This window comes from Symphalangus syndactylus, chromosome 19, assembly GCF_028878055.3.
Source record: "Symphalangus syndactylus isolate Jambi chromosome 19, NHGRI_mSymSyn1-v2.1_pri, whole genome shotgun sequence".
Classification (NCBI taxonomy): domain Eukaryota; kingdom Metazoa; phylum Chordata; class Mammalia; order Primates; family Hylobatidae; genus Symphalangus; species Symphalangus syndactylus.
The window spans coordinates 59,097,501-59,119,692 of NC_072434.2; the positions used below are offsets into that span (position 1 = coordinate 59,097,501).

General features: G+C 42.0%; 1 protein-coding gene and 1 long non-coding RNA gene across 5 annotated transcripts in view; one reads left to right on the top strand and one right to left on the bottom strand.

Annotated features, from left to right (window-relative positions):
* PROX1 (prospero homeobox 1) overlaps positions 1-22,192 on the top strand; it is a 56,362-nt gene that overhangs the window by 27,957 nt on the left and 6,213 nt on the right. The gene's annotated exons all lie outside the window — the stretch shown is intronic.
* LOC129458382 (uncharacterized) lies at positions 5,966-13,255 on the bottom strand. Its single transcript, XR_008649609.2, has 3 exons — positions 13,184-13,255; positions 9,521-9,571; positions 5,966-7,093 (listed from the first exon to the last, which is right to left on the bottom strand). It is a non-coding gene; the product is annotated as an uncharacterized lncRNA (long non-coding RNA).

Sequence of the window (22,192 nt, forward strand, 5' to 3'; positions counted from 1 at the left end):
GCCCCCCCCTTTTTCTTCAGCTCTTGTCCCTACAGTTCTTGGCAATGCAGACCAGTTATAGTGGATTATAAAGAATTGAATATGGAAGCTCAGCAATGGGGAAGTCATAGCTTTTCTTTGAAAGTTTGAGTAGTTATAGTGTAAGCTACTAATTTGTCTTTGCTCTCTAAGACTAATACATTTTTTGCCAAATGTGTGATAAATGAAGTTTGGGTGGTGTGTGTGTGTGTGTGTATGTGTTTGCTAAATACATCAAAAGTGAGAATTCTTCGTGTACTGCTCCACTATTTTAAAATCTGCTTTTAAAGTCTCAGTTGTAACAGAGCACTGGCTCACTATAATGACAGAGCACTAGCAGATTTCTTCTAAAGCTGAAGAATATGATTATGGCTAACCATTTTAATGAAATCTCATTAAGAGCATCTTTTATCCCCCGCCCTGCTGCTAAGCCTGTTGCCCTAAACCTTAAGCTAAGAGACTTCTATGTGCTAGTGAATTATTTACATTACATGATGACATAAGTATCTGTTTGGGAGCCTACATCAAGCTTCATGAAAGAATTGCCCAAGATTCATGAGATAACTTCTGCATTTTTGCTATATAAAATACCCAAGAAGACAAATTCTTAAAGTGCGCACGAGGGTTTTCAGGGTTGCTTAAACTTTACCTGGTTGGAATTTAATCCCCTACCCACAGGCCAGGGGCCAAAATGACACAAACGGGATGGCTGGCATCAGGAGGTACCCGAAAAGCTGCTCCATTTAGCATCATCTAAATCCTCTTTAATATGATTAACATCTAATATTTCTCTCTTTGTGAATCACATCCACTTCCAGCCAGGCCACCTCTCCTTTATCTGCAGTGTCTATTTTAAGACTGCTTCACTGCAAGGAGTATGGGGCCCGGGCAGGAATTTTGTCACTTCTCATGTGACTTCGGACAGTTATTGGACTATTCTGGATCTGATTCCTCCTTCAGTGAAAAGGAGAGAGGAAAGCAGGACCATGCAGTGTGCCCTGCCCCCTCTACTCACACACTTACACATCCATATGCACACACGTGTACCCACCACCACATATAATCCTAATATCACGAAATCGTTTTTCTTTTAGCCTCTCGGTCTGGCTCATTTACTGACAAAAGTTTCAGATAAGGTGAGCCCTTCTTTTCCGTGCCTTTGTGCATGGAGGTCACTGCTTAAGTGAGATGCTTAAAAAGCCACCGTTCTTATCCTGGTAGCTTTGCTAGTGTGGGCCGTGGCTGAGAGCCAAAAGTAGATCCGGCACCTTCAGCTGAATACCTCCACTGATACTGTGTGTACGGCTTTAGTTTCGTATTTAAGTTTCTCCTCTTAAGGTCAAGTAAAATGAACGTATAGTTTAAGTATTAGCAAGTGAAGAGGATGGCAAAATGGAGAACTATGCACCGTGTTTCTTTTTAAAAATTTTAAACAGAGCTAAAACATGGTAGAGGGACTTTGAAGCTACGTCTACACGGTGCCCCAAGATCTAGTCGATTCCAAGGAATCGTGTCACCCAGCTTATTAGTAGCTGGTCAATCAATAAAGTGTCTTATTGATTGTATTCCCAGATTTCTCAATCAGTTGTTGGGAGCAATAATAAAATAGCTAACATTTATTGACTTTTTACTAATGTTCTAGGCACTCTTCTAAGTGTTTTACCAAAATAGGGCTTATTTAATGTGGGTAATAATAATGACAGTGATACCAACATAATAACAAGAAAAACTTCAGTTTGCCCAAAGCTTTACTATTCTTCAAGTTATTCTAACTTGGCAGAGGCAGATCGAGCCAGGGAGAGAGAAGGAGGTTTGACATCTCTTCACTACTACTTTGTTCCTTCTTTCTCTTCTCTACCCCTTGTCTTTTCTCCGCCTTCTACTCCCATCTCTGCCTCTGTCATAAGCTTGCTAGTGGCACCTTTGTCACTGCTTAGCACCACCCCCGTCCAGCCCCTGCTGCTGATGGCTCTCAAGGCTAGAGAGGCTGCTGACCCCTGGCCTACAGGAAAATAAAGCAGATGGGGAAGGTTTATCAGCAGCAAAGAGGGAGTGGCTTGCCCGCTCTCCTCTCCTAGACCCTGCATTTCCTGGCCTTTATGAGTCAGGACCTTCTAAGTGGAGGAGAGCTTGTTCTGCCTTTTGTATCAGTTTACACAATTGCCAGAATTCTTGGCACGGTGTGCAGACTTAGGGTGGTGAGCGTTTGAGAAGACCCAAGGGATGTGGAAGAAGACACCGAAGGGGAAAAATACAAAATACACTTTTAGTTTGTGCTAAAGGGCAGAAGCTTGGCCATATCACACCGGGTAGGGTGTCTTGCTTCTGTGCGTGAGTGTGTGAGGCACGCAGGAGAGGGGTGTGTAATTATGGGCTGTATCCTTCATTCCTGCTCCTTACATTTAATGAGATTGGCAACAATAAATTTGTCTTTCCAGGTGTGATGGTATATATTTCTGTGCTTCATTCTCACTTCACTTTGAAGGGCTTCCAAAACAAAATTTTATGGGCAGAAAAAGGAAGTTTGGGATTCCTTCCCAGTTTTTAAATCATACTGATACTTGTGACTTTAGGGGCATATGAGTTGGATTTTATCGCTTTTGTTGTTTTCCTCACAACTGTGGCAGGAAAAGAAGATGACGATCTCTGTCAGTTTCTGAGGCTGGTTTACCTGTTTTGCAAAGAGCTCCACTGAGACAACTAACTTGTGTAACTCACAAAGGTTACTTGCACAACATAAGGAGCCAAAAGACATAGCACCCTAGGCTGGACTGCATTACCTAGGTTGGCCTCTCTATATGGTGCAGCTGCGAAAGGCAAAATCATCCAAAGGTCGGAGGGTTTGGTATGGCCTGAGTGTAGGCTGAGAAAAGAATGTGCCAGATTCCTTCATCCAGTCACATTCAGCTCCCTTTCTCATTCCAGGGTACCGGGAGGTAGTGTTTCCCACACCATGGTAAGCCACACATCCCTCCTGGGCCCCTCAGTGGCTAGTCATTCACCTGTAGACAGGGTCTAAGTTTCCAGTAAGAATGACAAATCTCCCTTATCCTCGCTAAAGGCCCAGGTTTGGGGATGGAAGGCTTCAAAATAAATTGAATAGGGAACTTGATTCACTCATTAGTGACCTTATGAATGCCATTTTCTAAGGTACTAATACCTCACTGGGCAGATGCTCCATCTTAGAGACTGTGGGTTTGACATTTTTCTGGGTGACACATGACAGGAAAGAAGGGTACTTCCGCACACCTTTGAATGTGTTTTCTTACTTTCCTCTTGGAAATAGAAAATAAAAAAGCAACACCCCACCCCCCTGCCCGACACACACTAATGCATACACACTTGCTGAATATGTTCTCTACCCCATACCTACCCTTTTCTCAACCGACTCCCACTTTCAACAGAACCCACATTTCAGAAGATTTAATATATTTGGAAGACTTTTATTCGCATTGTCATCTCTTTAAAGAAAAATGAGGACAGGTGGATTTAGGAAGCGCTTCCCTCTGCTCCAAATAGATACTTAAATATGAGTGATCGTTTAGAAAACTGGCACATGAGTGAGAGCCTTTCACTGCTGTTGCAGTCTTTTGGCCTCAAAGCTGCTGAGCCGTTTAAATAATCGCATAACACACTCTTGGTGGGTGGCGAGGAGGAAAAGAAACCCTTACCATTTCTTCCCGTGCCAGTCCCACCGTTGACAAGCCAAATCGATCTTTTAAGAGACCAAATGAATGTTCTCTAAATATATATACACACATGGCTGCCTGGAAACATATTCCTTCCACAGACTGATTGCCTGAAATTTGAAGGAGAGCGCAGTAAAGACACCAGGTTGGAAGTGGGGTTGAAGGGCTAGGGGGTGGAGTGGAGGTAGAATTCTTCGCGTGCATGAGGCTTCATTTTTGTACCACTGTCCTTTTGGGATTCAAGGTGTTCATCAGTATAATGAAGCGGGCCCATTGATTTATCATCTATTTGGTAATGTCATTGCATTTTTAGCTCCCTGTGTCTTTTTTTGTCATTGGGTTACATTCAAGCACAGTAAGATCAACTTTAAAACCTCCTTACTCAACAGCTTTATTAGTTATAGCATTCCATGACCTTTCTCAACATTCTTAAAGAAAAAGATACAGTGTAATGTCGCTTTACTTTGCTTATTGTCCTTTGTTGGGGTGAACAAAGCATTTTCTACAGTGGCTATATCACATAATTATACAGCTTTCAATAGCAGTGTCTTGGCACATATCAAAGTTCAGAGGAGCCTTTAGAAAAAAAAAAAAGATGTTTTGTGGCAGCCTAGGGAGGGTCTCATCTTTCCTTCAGAAAATAGTTCAAGGCTCTTCTGTCAAGCTTCCCTACTTAGAGCTTTTTCTCCTCCTGCTTCATAAAGTTTAAAGGGGATTCAGTGGAGTTCTATGATCTATTTCCTTTGAAAGATTGTTCCTCGGCACAGAGAGGCCCTTTGACTTCAAGAGTTCACAGATTCATGTCTTTAGGTATCATATGTCTGACCTTATCAGTTACTCCATTTAATGTAGGAGAAAAAGTCTCAACTCTTTGTGTTTGTCTGTTTTGCCTCTGTGAAATGATTTGGTGAAAAGACCATCCTTTTTAACACACCACTGAGAGGCCGTTTCTGACTGTAACCTACCCTGTGGCTTTTCTCTCTTTAAAAAAAAAAAAAATTCGTCCTTGTGTTTTGTGTATGGATGAGTTCACAGTGAGAATAGAATTATACAAGGGCAGGCGCACACACAAAAAAAATCTTTGCTTTCCTCCCTCACCTCCCGCAACCCCCCACCCCCCACAAATGATCTATTGGCTCTCTCGGCGGCTGTACCCCAACAGGCGAAGCCATTTAGCAAACACAGAGGTAGCGGCTGTGGTGCTGGGACAGTGGTGGGTTTTCCCTTGCTTCGACCTACCCCTAAGGCCTTCATAATTAATTGTCCTTCAGCGATGAGGAAAGTTCAGAAACAGTGTGTGGAGTGATGCCTATTGTCTGATATTCAGTTCTCCTTGCCTTGGTTCTTTTTCTTCATCCCACAAAGGGTTATCAATGGGAGAAAGAGAGCAAGTTCTCTTCTGAGAGCTGCTGGTGGTGGCTGTAGCTTTCAGTGGGATGTTATCATTGTGTTCAGCCTATCCTGGATTAAATGTCTGAAGAAGTTCTAACAACCTTTTGAAAGACAGCCTGTTTATTTCGCCTAGATGAAACAAATTCATTTAGCAAACCAAAGCTTGTTCGAAGTTGGCCATCCCTTTTCACATGGCAGATAACATTATAGATCAAATTTCTTCATTTTTTCCCCCCGCAGGATGTTATTTAACTTGAACTGTTTGGTTCTTTGTCAGTCACAGGACAGAAATTTTAATGACTATTCACTCATTGCTCTTAAATACATCAATATTAATTTACAACAATAAATTTTTTGCTAACATCCTTTTCGATGAAGCATAGAAGTTTAATACTTGAAAGCAGATAATTACTTTAAAAATATTGTTTCTCCTTCAATGACTGCCTTCAGCCAATCTTCAATTCTGTCTTGTAAGATGATGTGAAACAAACGCATTTTGTCTTCCTGCACCCCCCAATTTTTGGCTGAGATACAAAATAAAGATGCAGTGTGGAGAGAGCTATTTGAGAAGGGTAGGAAAAAGAGAACCATCTATTAATGATCATTATACTACTGTTCCTGTTAAATAGGGTGAAGCCAAGAAAAACAAATATAATCGTTCTTCCGAGGAGCAGTTGAACTAGTAAATCACAGAGGTTTAAAATAACTACATTGTAGTGTTCATGACAACTTCAAGGCTGAAGGGAACCATATTTAAAGGCAATCTCTGTGTCTCTTATAGCAGTTTCTTTTGGAGGAAGCGACCGACAGGATGGCCAGAATCGATTCTGCCCGCTTTGCTCTTTGAAAACAATTTCACAACAGACCTTTTGGTATTTAAAGAGAACCTGTATATGGAAGTTGACACAACTAATATAGTCATACCAAAAAGGGGGTCATAAAAAATTAAAGTTCTTCTTATGAATCTTTCATGAGAAGCAATGAAAAGGGACACTAGTGTAGCCAAGTTCTTTGTGCTACAAGCTCTTCTTCCGGGCTCTGAGCTATTGTTCTTTCAGCTCCTCAAACAGACTTTCACTTTCAAACTGACAAAAGTCACTTAAAAGCCAGACAGCTGTACTAACACACCCACCTTACTGAGCAAGAGCCACTGGCAGGTGACAAGGCCTGCTGAGAGACCTTGTTGAAAATGAGCAGGGGTGACTTTCTCGTGCCTTAACGTTGCTTTTGCACTCACTTTGAGATGGCCCATTGACTGCCCATTTGTGCCCCCCACCCCAAAACAGGCTCCCCAAAATATGTTGTGCATTTTCTTTGCACTGTGCAACATTGACATCCGTGATCATATTTCTGCCTTGCGCTTGTGTGACTAGGCACGGGTTCTTGGAAGTTTGCGCACTTCTAGCAGAAGACAGGGAGTTTGACTCAACTCCTGCTGCCACTTTTCCTTTTGCCCCTCCATTCAGTTAAAATCTCACTTAAGCTTTTCAGATTTCTGTTGCCTCGCTAGGGTTGGACAGAAAACACCCACCAAAGACGGGTGCAAACCTCACCTTTGGATTTAAGATCTAGGCAGAAATCGTTAGGTGGATAGTCCTGCCTGCATTCGGACCCTCAGGGCAGCAGCCGTCGTGGGCCATGGGAGGCCTCCCTGTGTGCGCATTACAGGCCTCCTCTCCCCTGTCACCTTGTGTACAGTCTGGTCTGTGACACTGATGGTGATTATGTCATTATTTTGCTCTGGGGGCCCTGGCACATCTGCAGAGCCCAAGCACATCTTCTTTGTTGCGTTGGCAAATGTCCCACGCCGCAAATGCTTCATTAGCCCTGCTGCCGGCCTCCTTGCCAGACGCCTGTGCCCAAATCCCGGCTTCTTTTTGCTCCGTTCTTTTGTGTAGCTGATGATCATGTATTCATCTTCCTGGTTCTTCCCCATTTTCCTCGACTTCTGAACTCCAGATGTCCCAGTTTTCTTGCCCAAATCACTCCAAAGTCTACAATGAGAAACGAAGTGACTCTTTACCCTTGAATCCTTCCCCACTCCTGACCACCTTTCCTACTTTTTTTTTCCCCAAATGAATAGTGACTTTGAATAGCTCCCCACCATGAAGACTAACATTTTCAAACTTGCAATTTGAAAAGACACCAAGTGATTGCTTCCAGTTTATGATGAGAGACAGGGTTAGAATGAGTTTGGCGTTATTAGATATTGCTTATTATCTGTGTGCCTTCATCCTCCGTCCCCACTCTGCCCCCCTCACTATTTCCTTGGCTCCTTTATTTGCATCTGTGCATTGCCACATTTTACCAATTTTCTGAAAGCACTTTGAAATGTGAGTACAGAAAATACTCTTCATGCCTCGCTGTGCACGTTACAGTCTTCTGAAGGTTCCTTTCTCTAAGTGAATCTTCATCTCCACTCTACCCTCTCCCAAAACCGATGCCCCCTCCTTCTGCCCCAGCCCTCAACAATGACCTATTATTAGATACTTAAAGTGATTAACACTTGGCTGTTTTGGAAACAGCTAAAACATTTCTTTCTCTAAAGTTTTATTCTATATATCTAACAGAGCCACAGCTTTTGTGAAGGTGTGCTGGTTTCTACATTCGCTGCAGAAATTTTAGAGCTTAATATCTTGGGCTGTGATGGGTACTACATAATTGGTATGTTTAATTTCCCCTTAAATTTGAATTAATTGATCTGTGTTAGAATATTATGATCAGCTTTTCCAATAGAGTTTAACTAGCTTTTAAATTCTCTAACTACTGCAACATAAAATGATTTAAATGTCTCCATCTTTGAGCAAACCATAAGATTTTAGTTTTCAGGTGTAGTTAAAGGAGTTAAGTGTATATTTTATGGAAATCATGGTCAGATCACTGCCATGAATTGTAATTCAAAATTCAAGACAAAGACTCTGTTAAGGATTAAAGAAAACTTCCTCAGAGGAATGAGTTGCCACATTGTACCGGGTTGCTGAGATTTTCAAATACCTATCAAAGAGGGGCACAAGAATTTGCATGTTGCAAATATTGGAACCAATGTAGCCAACAAGGTGAGAAGAGAGGTGGTCAGATCAGGCGGGTGGGCTCCCCAACCCATTGTCAGCCTTGGGCAGGGACCATATTGGGAGAGGCGGGTACCTGTCATTGAATCATTTTTCAAAAGCCTCGAGAGGTATCCAAAACATTCCTAACCTCCCATTTGCCCACCATTATGGTTTTATCACCCATGAGTTTTACTTAAACCTCTTTTAAACTTAACGTCATTGTCAGAATATACCACTCCTTAAGATAATAATTCTCTAAGTGTATTACCTGCTGGGAAAATACTATCTTCTTTTTATGGCTCTAAAAGTGATTCCCCTAGAACTCCACAGGGATATCCCTTGTTATAATATCCTGGGATTTGTGAACAGGGTTGTGTCCATATTCTCCATTTCCTTTCTGATTTTATAGACTTTGATCATTACTCCCTCTTAATCTTCATCTCTCCAGATTAAGGAGCTCTAATCCTTTTTAAAAGCCTAATCTCATACAGTGAGTGGGCTGCCCCGGATCATTTTAGCTGCCCTGCTGTAATGCGCTTCCAGCCTGACTGTGTTTTTCTGAGGAACAGTTACAGTTACTAACTCACACGGCAGAACTCCAGGTGTGGGCAGTCACGCCACAGTTTGGTGATGGTGCCTCGTGCACACCCAATGGGACTCTTTTGATTACCCCAAAAGTTTGTCCTCAGAAGCTGGAATTCTTGAGTTGGATCTCAGTAGTGCTTACTGGTTAAAATGATCCTATGAGACCAGCTGATCAGACTCTTCGCAAGTACTCTGGCAAATATGATTGCGTCTACAGGACATACCCAGCCAAATAGAAAATAGGCAGATCCACCCTGCTCTCCAGATGTTTTCAGTGTTCTTGTAGATCAAGCATTGGGGTATTGACATCATGAGGAGATAGCCTTAGTCTTGAACTTGAGTCTGTAATAATGACAACTCTGGGGAAAAGCTCCAGTTTCTGCTTTATTTGATACTATTCTCAGGCAGGCAATGAAATGTTCACCTGCAAGTAGTCAATATTTTATATAAAAGCATCCCCTTGAAATCTTACAAAGAAAATGCTTTGGGGAGTCTTTCCACTGTCAGTGGTCCTGGATCAATACCGATGCAGGACTTACAGCATGGACTCTCCAGCCAGGCCCTGGGATCAAATCCCAGCTCTGCTGCTTTCTAGCAGTGAAACCCTGGCAAGGTGTCTTACCCTGCCTGTACTTCAGTTTCCTTATCTGTAAAATAGGGGATGTAATAGTGACTACTTCACAGAGTATCGTGAGAATTAAATGAATCTACACAAGTGTATTAGCACAAAGTAAGTGCTGTATAAGCATTCACATTTATTCATTTGCAGAGCCAAGTAAATGTTACCTTGTTGCTGTGACATCTGTAGTCCAATTATTGCACCATTTCCTGCTGACCCTAAGTAGGAAGGTAAACAAACTGGCAGTGAGGGAGCTCTCATCAGAATTGGGACATATATTCAATGTAAAACTGGTTTTCACAAGAGCAAGTGTTCCTGCTCTGAATGTGGCTGAAAAGGCGACACTAGCCTGGAACAGCTCCAGGACTCTGGGGTCATCCATTCCAGATGAGAAGGACACGATGAGATGCTGGGGGTGGTGGAAGGAGCGCTGGCCTGGAGGGTCTGGCTCTGGCCACACGTGCCTCACTGGGGTCTACTGTGTTCACCTTTTGGAAAGTGATAAGATTAAATTCAAGAGTTTCATTCTAGTTCTGAAATTTTGTGACTCTAGAGTAGAGGGGCAGTTTCATTCTAGCTCTGAAATTTTGTGACTATAGAATAGAGGGGCATTCTGCATTCTCTAAATAAAGTCTCTTTTGAGTCTTGGTGATGATGCAAAGCTTTAAGCAGTGAGTATAGAGGCCCTGGGAATCCAGATGGCTTCCATGTGAGGCCCCTTCTACCCTGGTGACTCTGCCGCAGCTTAATTATCTCAGTCAAAATCTCCAGGGTACCCATTTTCGTTTTCTCCCAAGGCCTTATTTGCAGATCTAAATCTCAACAGTGCCGTTGGAGACATGGCAATTCCCTTACTGGGATTATAGAGACTAATTTTTCAAATTCATAAACAATTTATTGACTGAATTGGCACTATCATTAGACTTGCTGCTCACTTTATTTGTTGCCTTGGCCAGGGTGGCCAAATAATGAGGAAATTTGTCAGTGAAGCCCTCATGCCATTGGGTTTTCTAGGAGGTAGTATGCACTTGAACAAACTAAGTGTCCCCACACACATTCCATGCAGGCCTCAACACAGACTATCAGCATTTATAATATGCATTAACCTCTATATAATGTACATCTCCTCTCTTTCAGAGCAGAATTGGCTGTGGGTTTTTTTATTCTTTTATTTTATTTATTTTTTTGAGACACAGAGTCTTGCACTGTTGCCCAAGCTGGAGTACAGTGGTGTGATCTCAGCTCACCACAACCTCCACCTCTTGGGCTCCAGTGATTCTCCTGCCTCAGACTCCCAAGTAGCTGGGATTACAGGTGTGCATCACCATGCCCAGCCAGAATTGGCAGTTTTAGATGATACAACTACCTTCCCTACTAAGCCTACTTGATAGTGTTTGCAAAAGCAACACCACCCTTTTCTTTAAATATTCCCCAAATGATAGTAATATAGATCATAAAAGTCTTTTCCTCTGAGATTGTTTTGTATGTGTGAGAGTTTGTGGTTGGGAGGTATTGAGTCCTCATACAAGCCATTTAGATATGTATGCTTCATATTTCTTATGGCTATTGCACCTAAGTTCTGTTTTCTTAAGGCTACATTAACATTTTAAATTAGAATATAGTGCTGAAAGTGACTTTTAGTAAAAGGTAATGTATTCCCTGAGAACAAGTAAATACTTGGGCAGGGAGGGATGGTTTGAGTAGAGGTAAAAACAGAGAAATGATGGGAAGCTGACCGTATGTAGAAGAAGCTGAAAGGTCATGGTTTCAAGGCCACTGTGTTTCCTTTCATTTAGAGCATCCATTTTTAAAGATTTATCATTTTCAGTGACCTGAAGACATACAAGATAATCTGTGTGTAGATACCTGAAAGTGCTTTTCAACAGGGCCAGTCCTAGGTATTGACAGCATCCTAGGTTGTCCCACCCTAAACATTACCTCAAGTCCCATTAGGTAGGAGTCTAGTGGACTTCCAAAAGACCCTGAGTTCATTCTGCAATCTGCCTGCCTTTCCAATCTATTTACCTGTCTTGAAAAAAAGATTCCAAAGCCCTTCACAAGCTCTTAAGTAGCTTTTGAAATACAGCCCATCCTTAGTTTTGCAAAGGGTGATTGCAGAGTAAAGACCAATAGAATTCCCTGGAAATACAAAACAGAATTTCTCTGACAGAACAAAGATCTCGCAGTCAAAACCAAGGGATGGGATTGAGGCCAATAATTCTCATCATTTCCTAAAGCAACTCGGATATTATTTGGGGTGTCATAAGCTATTGCCAGCAGAGTGCCAGCATCCCCCATGAACTGGTGTTCTCTGAAGCTCTGTCTGATTTCCTACCATCTGTATCACAAGCGCTTTCTTTGGTGTTTACTATGAGCAATCCCTTTCTCATCGCAACCTTCCTGAACCCCACTTCCTACCAGCTTCTCCCTAGGCTCCTTACTCACATTGCTCCATCAGTAGCAATACAGGGCACACAGACTAGTTTTAATATTAGCCTAGGCAAAGCTTAATTATGAAGGTAAAGCTGTGGCAGAAAACAATCACGTAATACATTCTCGAACGAAACAGGAGTAACTGTGGATTATGTGTGCCCCAGCTTCCCTTCATGCAATATTGGAGTGTTTGTGCTATGTTGCTTTTGGATAATGTCCCATCCAAGAATGGCACCAAGCTTGGCCCTGCTTCTTTTACCACCTCACCCAGTAATTGTAGCAAAAGTTAAACTTCAAGGACTGTCAGCTTGTCTTGAACTCAGACACCAATGGCACCAAATTTATGGGGCTGACTTAAAGGGGAATTTGTTAACGCTACAAAGTGACTGGTATATGATTGCAGGGCTTATTTTTCCACCTAAGTATTGAGCTGATTTGTCAGATGTGTCATGAAGCAGGGATACATTCCTCTGTTTAGCACATTTAAATATGTACTGGCAGGAAAGCTCCCAATTAAAGGTTCCTAATCTGAGCAGGGTAAGACTGAAGTCTTCCTGGTCCTTGATCACCACGTGTGTGGTTTATTAACTCTATTCCTGTAGACATGGGCAGCCTTAACTCCATCGGGGGAATGGTGTGGCCATGCGGGTCGAATTGAAGTGAATCAATCGAACTATCCTGCAAGAACTGGCGTGCCCACCCAATGAGGCACCCAGGATCAGTGCAGAATGAAAGACCATTAGGCCTCTAGAAAAGCTGTTAGCCCTCAAGTTTGGCTAAAAGCAGGGGCTGGCAAAGTATGGCCTATGGGCAGAGCTGCCCCTCAATCTGTTTTTATGGCCCCAAGCTAAGAATGACTTAAATTTTTAAACAGTTATAAAAAATAAGGAGAATATCCAACCTAGACCAAATACAGTCCACAAAGCCTATGTATTTATTATCCGGCCTTTTACTGACAAATTATGCTGACCACTGGCTGAAGGTTTTTTCTCTTTTGTGGGACATGAACTCTCTGAGATTCCTTCTAGTTCTCCAGTTCCAAAATTCTGTGATTCCTTTTTTTTTTTTTTTGGAGACGGAGTCTCACTCTGTCGCCCAGGCTGGAGTGCAGTGGCGTGATCTCGGCTCACTGCAACCTCCACCTCTTGGGTTCAAGCAATTCTCTGCCTCAGCCTCCTGAATAGCTGGGATTGCAGGCACCAGCCACCACGCCTGGCTAATTTTTTTGTATTTTCAGTAGAGACGGGGTTTCACCATCTTGGCCAGGTTGGTATTGAACTCCTGACCTCGTGATTCACCCGCCTCAGCCTCCCAAAGTGCTGGGATTACAGGCGTGAGCCACAGCACCCAGCCAATTCTATGATTCTTTGATGGAATAGTCTTGGTCCAGCTCTTACCTGAACAGCCTACCAGATGAGCAATTTCTGCACAGTTGTTTTTAAGATCTTAAGAGTATCTGTGTAGCATCTCAGAGGGAGAGAAAGAGGTATTAGGTTTTAGTTTTTGATGCTTTTTCCTTGATTTTGCTTGCATATTTGTTTGTTTGTTTAAACTTGGAATCACTTTTTAAGACCTATGCAGACTTTGGGAGAGAAGGAAAATTTGCTTCATCACAACCAATAATGTGACAATTATGTTTCCTAACATGTATAATACCAAGACTTCCATGTGTGAGCAAATAAACTAGCCACTTAAAGCACGTTCACTGACCAAATTTCAGCCCCACAAAATAATTTTGACAGTCTCTTATAGACATTTGTCATTCTGCTCCTAGCAAGCTAATACTATCTTTTACTGGGGCTATGGAAGAGATGGTTTTATTTACCTTGATCTCTACATGCAGAATTGCCAATGGAATACTTACATAAGTTAAAATGTACGCACAATTTATTAAATGTAGAATAGAAGATGTTAAGACATTCTTTTCTACTACTTGAAAGTCACAATTATTCAAAATGCTCAACTCTAGCACATTGTTGATAATTATATAATATTTTAACAACACATATGTTACCAACATCATAATATTGTAGAAATTTTATTGTGAATTTTGTATTTTCTAAACACTCTTAAAAGACAAAGACTCAATTTCAGGTAGAAAAACAAAGAAGATACTCAGGGTGTATCTCTGCCCTTCATTCATGCTGCGGTCAGAGAAGTCTGTGTGAGGGGTTTGGCCAATAGCAGCCCCCCAGATCCCCACACTGCAGACCAAAATTCAGTTCCTGTGATACTTTTCCATGGAGTTTCCCTGTCCATTCAAGGTAGATCCTTAACCTCCCTCCTTGGCAGTTTCCATGTGACTGTTCATTCTTTTTATTACATTTCCTCCAGGGGGCCATTTTCACCACATCGTATCTGTTTGCTATCAGCATTTATAAGGGCTGGTGTGGCATTGGAGGATGTTAAGTGGTCTGACTTGGAAGTGTACTGCCACAAGCTCCATGTAGGTGACAGGAGGAGAGACCTGCTTTCCTGTTGCCACCTTTTCGGATTATGCCTGCAACTCTTTTGGTCTGGTTGACAAAAACCTTGGGGCAATTGGGTGGCTCATCACTTCTGCTCCTTCTCTAGCCTTTGCCTGGGTTTGCTTCCCCCAACCACCACACCCCCTCGCACATTAACATGACATTGCCTGGTGAGCACAGAACGAGAGCAGCTTCCACCAGCTGAAACCTCTGATCCCAAACTCACTAGAGAGTTTGGCTTCCGGATTTTGGCAAGAAGGCCGATTGCCCATCAGGTCAGCATGAATAAAGATTTCTTTCTTCCCTTCTTTTTTAAAGTCAAGCATCAACCGAAACTGCTCCCAAAGCTCTGTCTCTCAAGACAATTTAACCCCTTTCACCTAAGTACATTTTCTATTTTGAATGCATGGTATTTTGTTTTATTCTTTTCCTGTGAGATGACCAAGAAATCTACTATATGTAAAATTTGAAAGTCAAATCAATTCTAAACCAGGCTTATCATTTTTAAAGTATGTTTATCCAGCTTTGTAGTAGGAACAAGCAGACTGTTTGAAGGCCACATACTTTTCAAACCCTGGTTGCAACACGTCTACCCCGTTTTGAAACTGTCTTTATCTAGCCGAGAAAACGAAAATCTATTTGACAAAGTGGCACTCTGGCCAGTTTATCTTGCAATATGGCTTTAGCTCACTGAGTCTATTGATTTCCTTAAATTAATGTTTACAGAATGCTACTGAATTTTGCTCAACAGAACATTGTTCTTTCGAAGCTTTATATATATATATAAAAAGATACAGACTTATTGCCATGTGTTCATTTGTTTAGACCAAGGAAACATAGTTTTTAGGTTTTTTTTTTTTAAGACAGCCTTGAACTATAGCCACTTCCTACAAGCACTTACTTTTCACATATTTAAACAGCAAAACATGTAACTAGAAAGTGGGCCCAAACTGCATGGGTATTAGATGAATCTAATCCTCAATGTTCCTGAAAGCCGAATGCCACCTGGAGCATCAGAGGGAGAAAGACATTAGTCCTAAGCCCAGATGTTGCTGGAGAACCTTCCTCTGCCTCATTTGGGGTAACTCGGCAGGCACCCGAAAGCAACTTCACAGCCAGTGCTCCTGGATCCTGCTAGTTTTTCCAAACACAAGCATCCTAATAAAATTCAAACACCATTTAGCTGTTTGGGAACTCTAAATATAACATCTTGCCCTTTGACCACGGTGCTCAGTGTTCAATACACAAAACCTAATCTCTAAAGATGATTTTAAAACTGACCTTCCCAGAGAAGTACATGTATCCATTCAGCTACGAACAGTGCAGAAAACAGGATTTTGACTCATAATTATGAAATGGCCAAAATAAAACTTAGGGAACACAGTGCAACTTTTCTCAACTAGTTGACTCAGCCAACAAACTCACCCAAGTGAACCTCCTCCAAGCACCTCTCAAAATGATGCTTTGCAGACATTTATTAATCACAGTGAATGCTTCCCAGAAATTAGGGCTCCTCTTTAAAGGCTCAAACTTGTAAACCACCTTATATTTGGATGATATTTTATGTTTCCTAAAGTGCATTCATGTTTGCTTTTCCATTTGGTCTTCCCCTGGAATGACAGGGCACTGGAATAGAATCTCAGGATTCACCGTGTATAGCATCCTGCACCATTCCTTCTCTTCTGGAGGGCCTGTTAGTCCCCGGCTGTACACACAGGATAAATGCATGCATGACTGCAAAGGGAGACCCTTAGTAACTGCATCTTGTGACCATATTTTACAGCTCCATGATTCCTATTTTCTGCCTCTGGCAGGAGAGTTTAGTGTGAGTGAGACAGTGAAGAGGCGCAGCAATAACGTATCTGTTCTTGCCTTTTCATCTGATAATCTCTATGAGGAGTTACTAAAGCATCTGAGTTTATCCATTTAAGTCCACTCTGTCTGCAGCATAAGTCCCCAGCTTGTGCCACTGCTGTCAGGAGATGGGTCTCTCCTTGATCAATATTTACTTAACAAACAGCAGGGATAGGAGAGTTTGTTTAGAGGAATCATGTGCACACTAGGGTGAATGAATGCTCGGGAAAGTACTTCAACTGTTTGTCTCCTTCCCTAAGATTTTTGTGTACGTGTGTGTGCACACACGTGTGCAGATGCCCATTCTCTTTTTAACTTCTCCAAAGACACTCGAAGTCATCTAGAAAAATACCTCGCTATGTATGATTGGTACATCATTATACCGTTGAAGAACTCATGATGCAGATTCAGTTTTTCTAACCCAGCAAAATTTGATTCTTCTTTTGTGCTCTTATATAGGTTAACCTTTTGGAAAGACTCTTAGGATAAACTAAATGCACAAGCATCTACCTTTGACCCCTTTCAGATGAGTGGAAGGGAAGAAAATACAGATGGAAACAATAAAAGCAGTTTGACAAGGCAACTCTTAACTATGTATTTTTGATGGCATTACCTATATATTTTTAAAGGCCCACAAGGACAAAAAGTAACTTTCTCCAATTTTTCAGAGATGCTTCAGCATTAGATATATTTAACTCTACTACTGTGTATGAATTCCGCGGTGTGAAAATTGAGAGAGCACTGTTCTTTCCAGTTCCCTGAAACAATTGCTTGAAGGCTCAAGTCAGCCCCTTGAATGCAGTTGACTTGGAGGCATCTGGGGCTAGATTGAGGGGTTTTGTTTCTGGATGTGGGGAGAGGCTGGGGGGCGGCTGGGGGAGTTATTTATTTATTTGATTTTGTGAATCGGAGTTGTAAAAGCCATCTGAAATATTCATGCAGAATAGTCTGAGAAGCCCGTTTCTGTTTTATTTACTGCACAGTAGAACAGCCACAGCGGATTAGTTCTACAATACCCGTAACAAAAGCCCAACAGCTGATGCATGTGATGTTAGGAGGTGACAAAACAGTTAAAGTATGCTGCTGGCTACAGGCAAGCAGTCAGCAGATGCAGACAAAAGGGTTTGTGACAAGAATAACTCTCTCTCCAAGGCGAGCAGTGAAGAGTATCCAAAATACCAGTACCCTTTTCTCCTTGACATTGTCTTCTTACAGTCAGCATTTTATTGCCCTTTTATAGTATTAAAAAAAATGGAGGAGGAAGAAGAAGGAAAACCCACACACAAACTAATTCACCAAAATACTAGGCAGGATTGTACTTTCCCATTTGCTAGCCATGCCTGCCAGTACACATGCGTCCTTTTCCATTTCTCCATCGAAGCAAGTTTGAAAAAAAAAAAATTAGCTTAAAAGATCAACTATAAAGATGATTTCCCTTGATAAGTTTGTAATCTATTGATAGGCTTGATAGGCCATTGGAGCCTTTGGTTATGGGTTGGGGGGTGGGTGGCCAGGGAAAGAAGTCGATGCCTGATTTGTTTTCTGTCCATTTCAGTGAAGATCATTTCAGTGATGAAATGAGGCCAGAGGGCCAATTTTTAAAGGGGATTGAGGAGGGAGGAGTGTCCATGGAGAACTGAGCAAGGGGCAAGGTTTAGGTCCCCCGCAAGAGGCCGATGAATGAGCTTACGGACGGTTCAGAGGTGTGAAAAATCAGCTTCGCTGTCTCCAGAAAATAGGAGAGCCTGTCTTCTTTTTAACCTTTGTAATTCCCCTTCTATTCTCTGTGACATTCATTCAGCTGCCAAGAGCGTTTGGCAAGGTTTGGGCCAGCGAGCACACTTCCAGTGACCGCTAACCTTGGTATGTCCTGACACTTATGATGAGTATCTGCAGGACACAGAAGGCAGGCAGCCTGCTATGTCAGGCTTTTATTATGTACTGCAGAGGCTAGGGACAGTCAGTTTAATAAAACAAATCATCCTTGAAGGTAAAGCAACTGGGAAGAGGAGGAAGACGGGAGAAAAATGTGTCTTTGCCACTCATTCCGATGGAAAAAAAAAGAACAGCAAAACAACCACCCACCCAACACACCGTGTGTGTGTGTGTGTGTGTGTGTGTGCACACGCGCACGCACACACAAGCAACCCAGCTGTGGACTGGGCAGACTTGAAAACCTCCTCTCATTTTCCGCATTTCGTGGAAGCCCACAAGGCTCTTGTTTGCTCTGAGGAGACTCAAGTCTGTGATGAAATTAGTAGAAGCTGATCGCCAACCCCCTTCAAATTTATGCATATCTTCAAGTACCTCATTACTTTATATTCTCCTCCAAATATCAAGGCAAGACCACCTGGGGTGACGTTCCTATATTGGGATGCCTTTTTATCAAAACAAAGTTTCCACTCTCCTCTCCTGAGGAACGCTGGGCAAAGCAGCTCCCACAATAGCCTCAGAGTTCCAGCCAAAGACTTTGGAAGCCTTTTGTTTTTTCCCTGTGGCATGTCCAAAGGCAGGGCCTTCTCCCCTCCTCCGCCCGCCCCCCCCCCCCCCAGCCGCCTGCATTGTCTTGCATTCCAGTGACTTGATTGACTGTTACCACCTGATGCTGAGGAGATACTCTAGGGTTCATTCTGCAGATTGTTGGGTTCTATTAAAAGAAACCTAGATAAGGGATTACTTGTCACTAAGGGATTTTCTGCAGATGTTTATTGGTGATTGGAAAGCCATTAGGTGTGAAGAGGTGCAGAAAAATATGGGCAACATCATTCTGATAAGACTGATTTCTAAGATGCTCCCACAAAACATCAGAAAGTACCCCCTATTATTCTGTTAAATGGAGCTGGGAGTTTTCAAGCAGAGATAAAGGTCTCTTTTTCCATGGGTGATGTTTCTATGTGTGGATGAAATTCACAGGAACCCTCTCAGAAGATCAGTTGCTACCCAAAAGTGTACCTCTGGGGGCCACCAAAGACATGAGTTGCTCCAGTAGTTCAGTATCTCATTACAACTTTCTTTTATCCAGTCCAGTCCATTGCATGAGTATTGCCTCAAAGTAAGCACTATATTAACTAATCATTTTATTTGTTCACAAAGAATTCATTTCTTCCCAAACATAAACCAATAACCAAAGTCTCCTCCAGGGCATCTTTTATACCATTTCCATTTATTTTGAAGTTACTAGCTTCTCTGTGGTTTTTCAAGATTACAGAGACACAGCTTTTCAAGGTTTTGGTGCCTCACATAAATAGTAGAAATTGCTGCAAAAGCATTAAAAGGGAGCCAGCATCGTTTAATGCAAAGACACCTTACCTCACAGTAATCTCTTCATCTCATCATTTCTTCCTCTCATAGAATCTCATGCTTTCTTCATCTATAAAGTGATGATTTCTGAGATCTATTCCAACTCTTTGAATTCTATCTTACTTTATCATTATTTTAAACTTCCTTTTTTTTTATTTTTGAGATGGGGTCTCACTGTCACCCAGGCTGTAGTGCAGTGGTGCAACCTCCGCTCCCTGCAACCTCCGCCTCCTGGGCTCAAGCCATCCTCTCACCTCCACCTCCCAGTAGCTGGGACCACAGGCACGTGCCACCACACCCAGCTATTTTTTCGTATTTTTGGTAGAGACGGGGTATCATCATGTTGCTCAGGCTGAAGCTTCCCTTTATTAAGTATTGTTAAAGTATTAAGTAACTGCTACTCTAGAGCAATATGGAGTAAAGCAGAAGGCAAGATCTCACTATGAGCTATTTATCAAATGACTTTGCAAAAGATACTCCGCTGAGGCTCCTCATCTAGAAACACCTTATGATGAGGTAATTGAAAGTACATAAAAGTAGGTAAAAAGTTAAACAGCATCAAGACACAAATGCAAAAGATGATAAAGGATAGCCTATGATTGCCACCACAAGAAAGGAATATTTAAAACAGGTTAAAACCCACTACAAACCATTAACAAGCATGACAAACTATAAAAATGATGAAGAGGAGACTGCATACAACCCCCAAAGAAGTTGCCTTGTTCTCATGCAAATCCTACAACTACACTTCCCTCCCTCTCCTGGTGCTGATGTTCTAGATGTACCTCTTCTCTCTCCTCTGACAATCTTGAACAATGCCTGCCCTTCCTCTGTCCCTGGTTCCCCAGGCCTCCTGTGCAGTTCTTGGTGTGGGCAGGGCTTCCGGCCTTCTCTGGCTTCTCTGGGGCAGCTGCCCACACCTTCACCCCTCAAAGCTCTCTGCCATGTCATGCTGCATCCCTGAGTGCTGAAGGAACATAGAATTTCACTGAGCTGTATTGCTGTTGGCCGATGAAACCACCCTTCTTGAAACGTTTATTTTAATAAATGCCTATAATTGGCCAGGTGCGGTGGCTCACGCCTGTAATCTCAGCACTTTGGGAGGCCAAGACGGGCAGATCACCTGAGGTTGGGAGTTTGAGACCAGCCTGGCCAACATGGTGAAACCCCATCTCTACTGAAAATACAAAAGTTAGCCAGGTGTGGTGGCACTTGCCTGTAATCTCAGCTACTCAGGAGGCTAAGGCAGGAGAGTCTCGTGAACCCGGGAGGCGGAGGTTGCAGTGAGCCAAGATCATGCCACTGCACTCCAGCCTGGGTGACAGAGCAAAACTCCATCTCAAATAAATAAATAAATAAATAAATAAATAAATGCCTATGATTATGTTTCTGTAGCATTTGGCTAACAGCTCCCAGTCCAAGGAGTGACAATGGGCAGTTGCACTGCTTCACTGTTCTCCAGCCACATTCCCTCCCTCAATAATGCTCATTTGATAAAATGTGGAGGATTATCTTTGGGGGTGGAGGTGACTGTGCTAAAAAAGATTGCTTCATGAATTTTTATTTGTATAACATGAGTGGGAGGGCTAAGCTCTCCTCCAACAAATACTCATGTATACAGGAAATTTGGGAGGAAATCACCCAAAGGCCTGTAGAAAATCCACGAGTTCTCAGCAGAGAATGGCCCTTGGGGTGTATGGGTTTGCACATTCATGGCGGACAAGGCAGCACTTTGAAGGATTTTCCAGGCAACACTGGGAAATATGTCCTAAGAAATGGGCCATTGTGAAAGTCTTTAGGAGGGTCTGCTAAAAATGTAAGCTTAAGACTGATTGGCCCCAAATGGAGTCCCTTTCATTTTTCTGCAGAGTTATTACATTTCTTTATAAACAACAATTAACTTGCCATTGGGAACAATGAACTTCTTTGTCCAATTTTAAACATGAAAATCAGGGATGTCGGGTGATGATTCTGGTTTTCTTTACCAGTTACTACGATTATTAAAAAGTACATTGCACCCAAGGTGGGAAGAAAGAGACGAAACATGTTCAATATTACAATACTTCCTTTTTACTTTGGTACGTGGCATGTCTGAACTTAGATGAAAAGTCTTTCATCTCTTGTATATGTGTAGATAAATATGGCTACATGTACACCTATGATACATTTATGTCCTCAAATGTCTGCACTTAATGTAAAAACGAAACTTTACTGGTGTATAAGTACCCCACTAAAAGAAATCTACTAAGTGTCATTGTGTACTTGGAAAATTATGAGTTTGTGGATTATTCTGTGATTCTAATATGTTGGTGTGGGGATAGATAGACCATGCTTTACTATAAGTAACTTACAAAGAATACTAAATAAGTACATCAGTAGCTACTGCTTTCCTTGGTCAAGAGATCAGATTATTAAATAAGTAATTAAGAGAACACACACACACACACACACACACACCCACAACACACATACATAATAATTGCTGTGGAAGAAAAGCCTTAAGAAATTGGGGTTCTAAAATGAATATTTGGGGGATGTTTATTTTGGATGATAAGGACCTTGAGCAATTTCCTTACCCTCTCTGAGCCTCAGTTTTCTATTGTGTAATTGGGATAATAATACCTCTTAGAGAGATTGGGAGAACTGAATGACGTAATTCACATTCAGTACATAAAACATAGCCTGGCAAGTAGTAACTACTCAAAAAAAGTTAGTTTGTATTATTATTATCAGCTGAATAAATCACTCTCTTATGGAGCAATTCTAATCTCAAGGTTAAGTAGT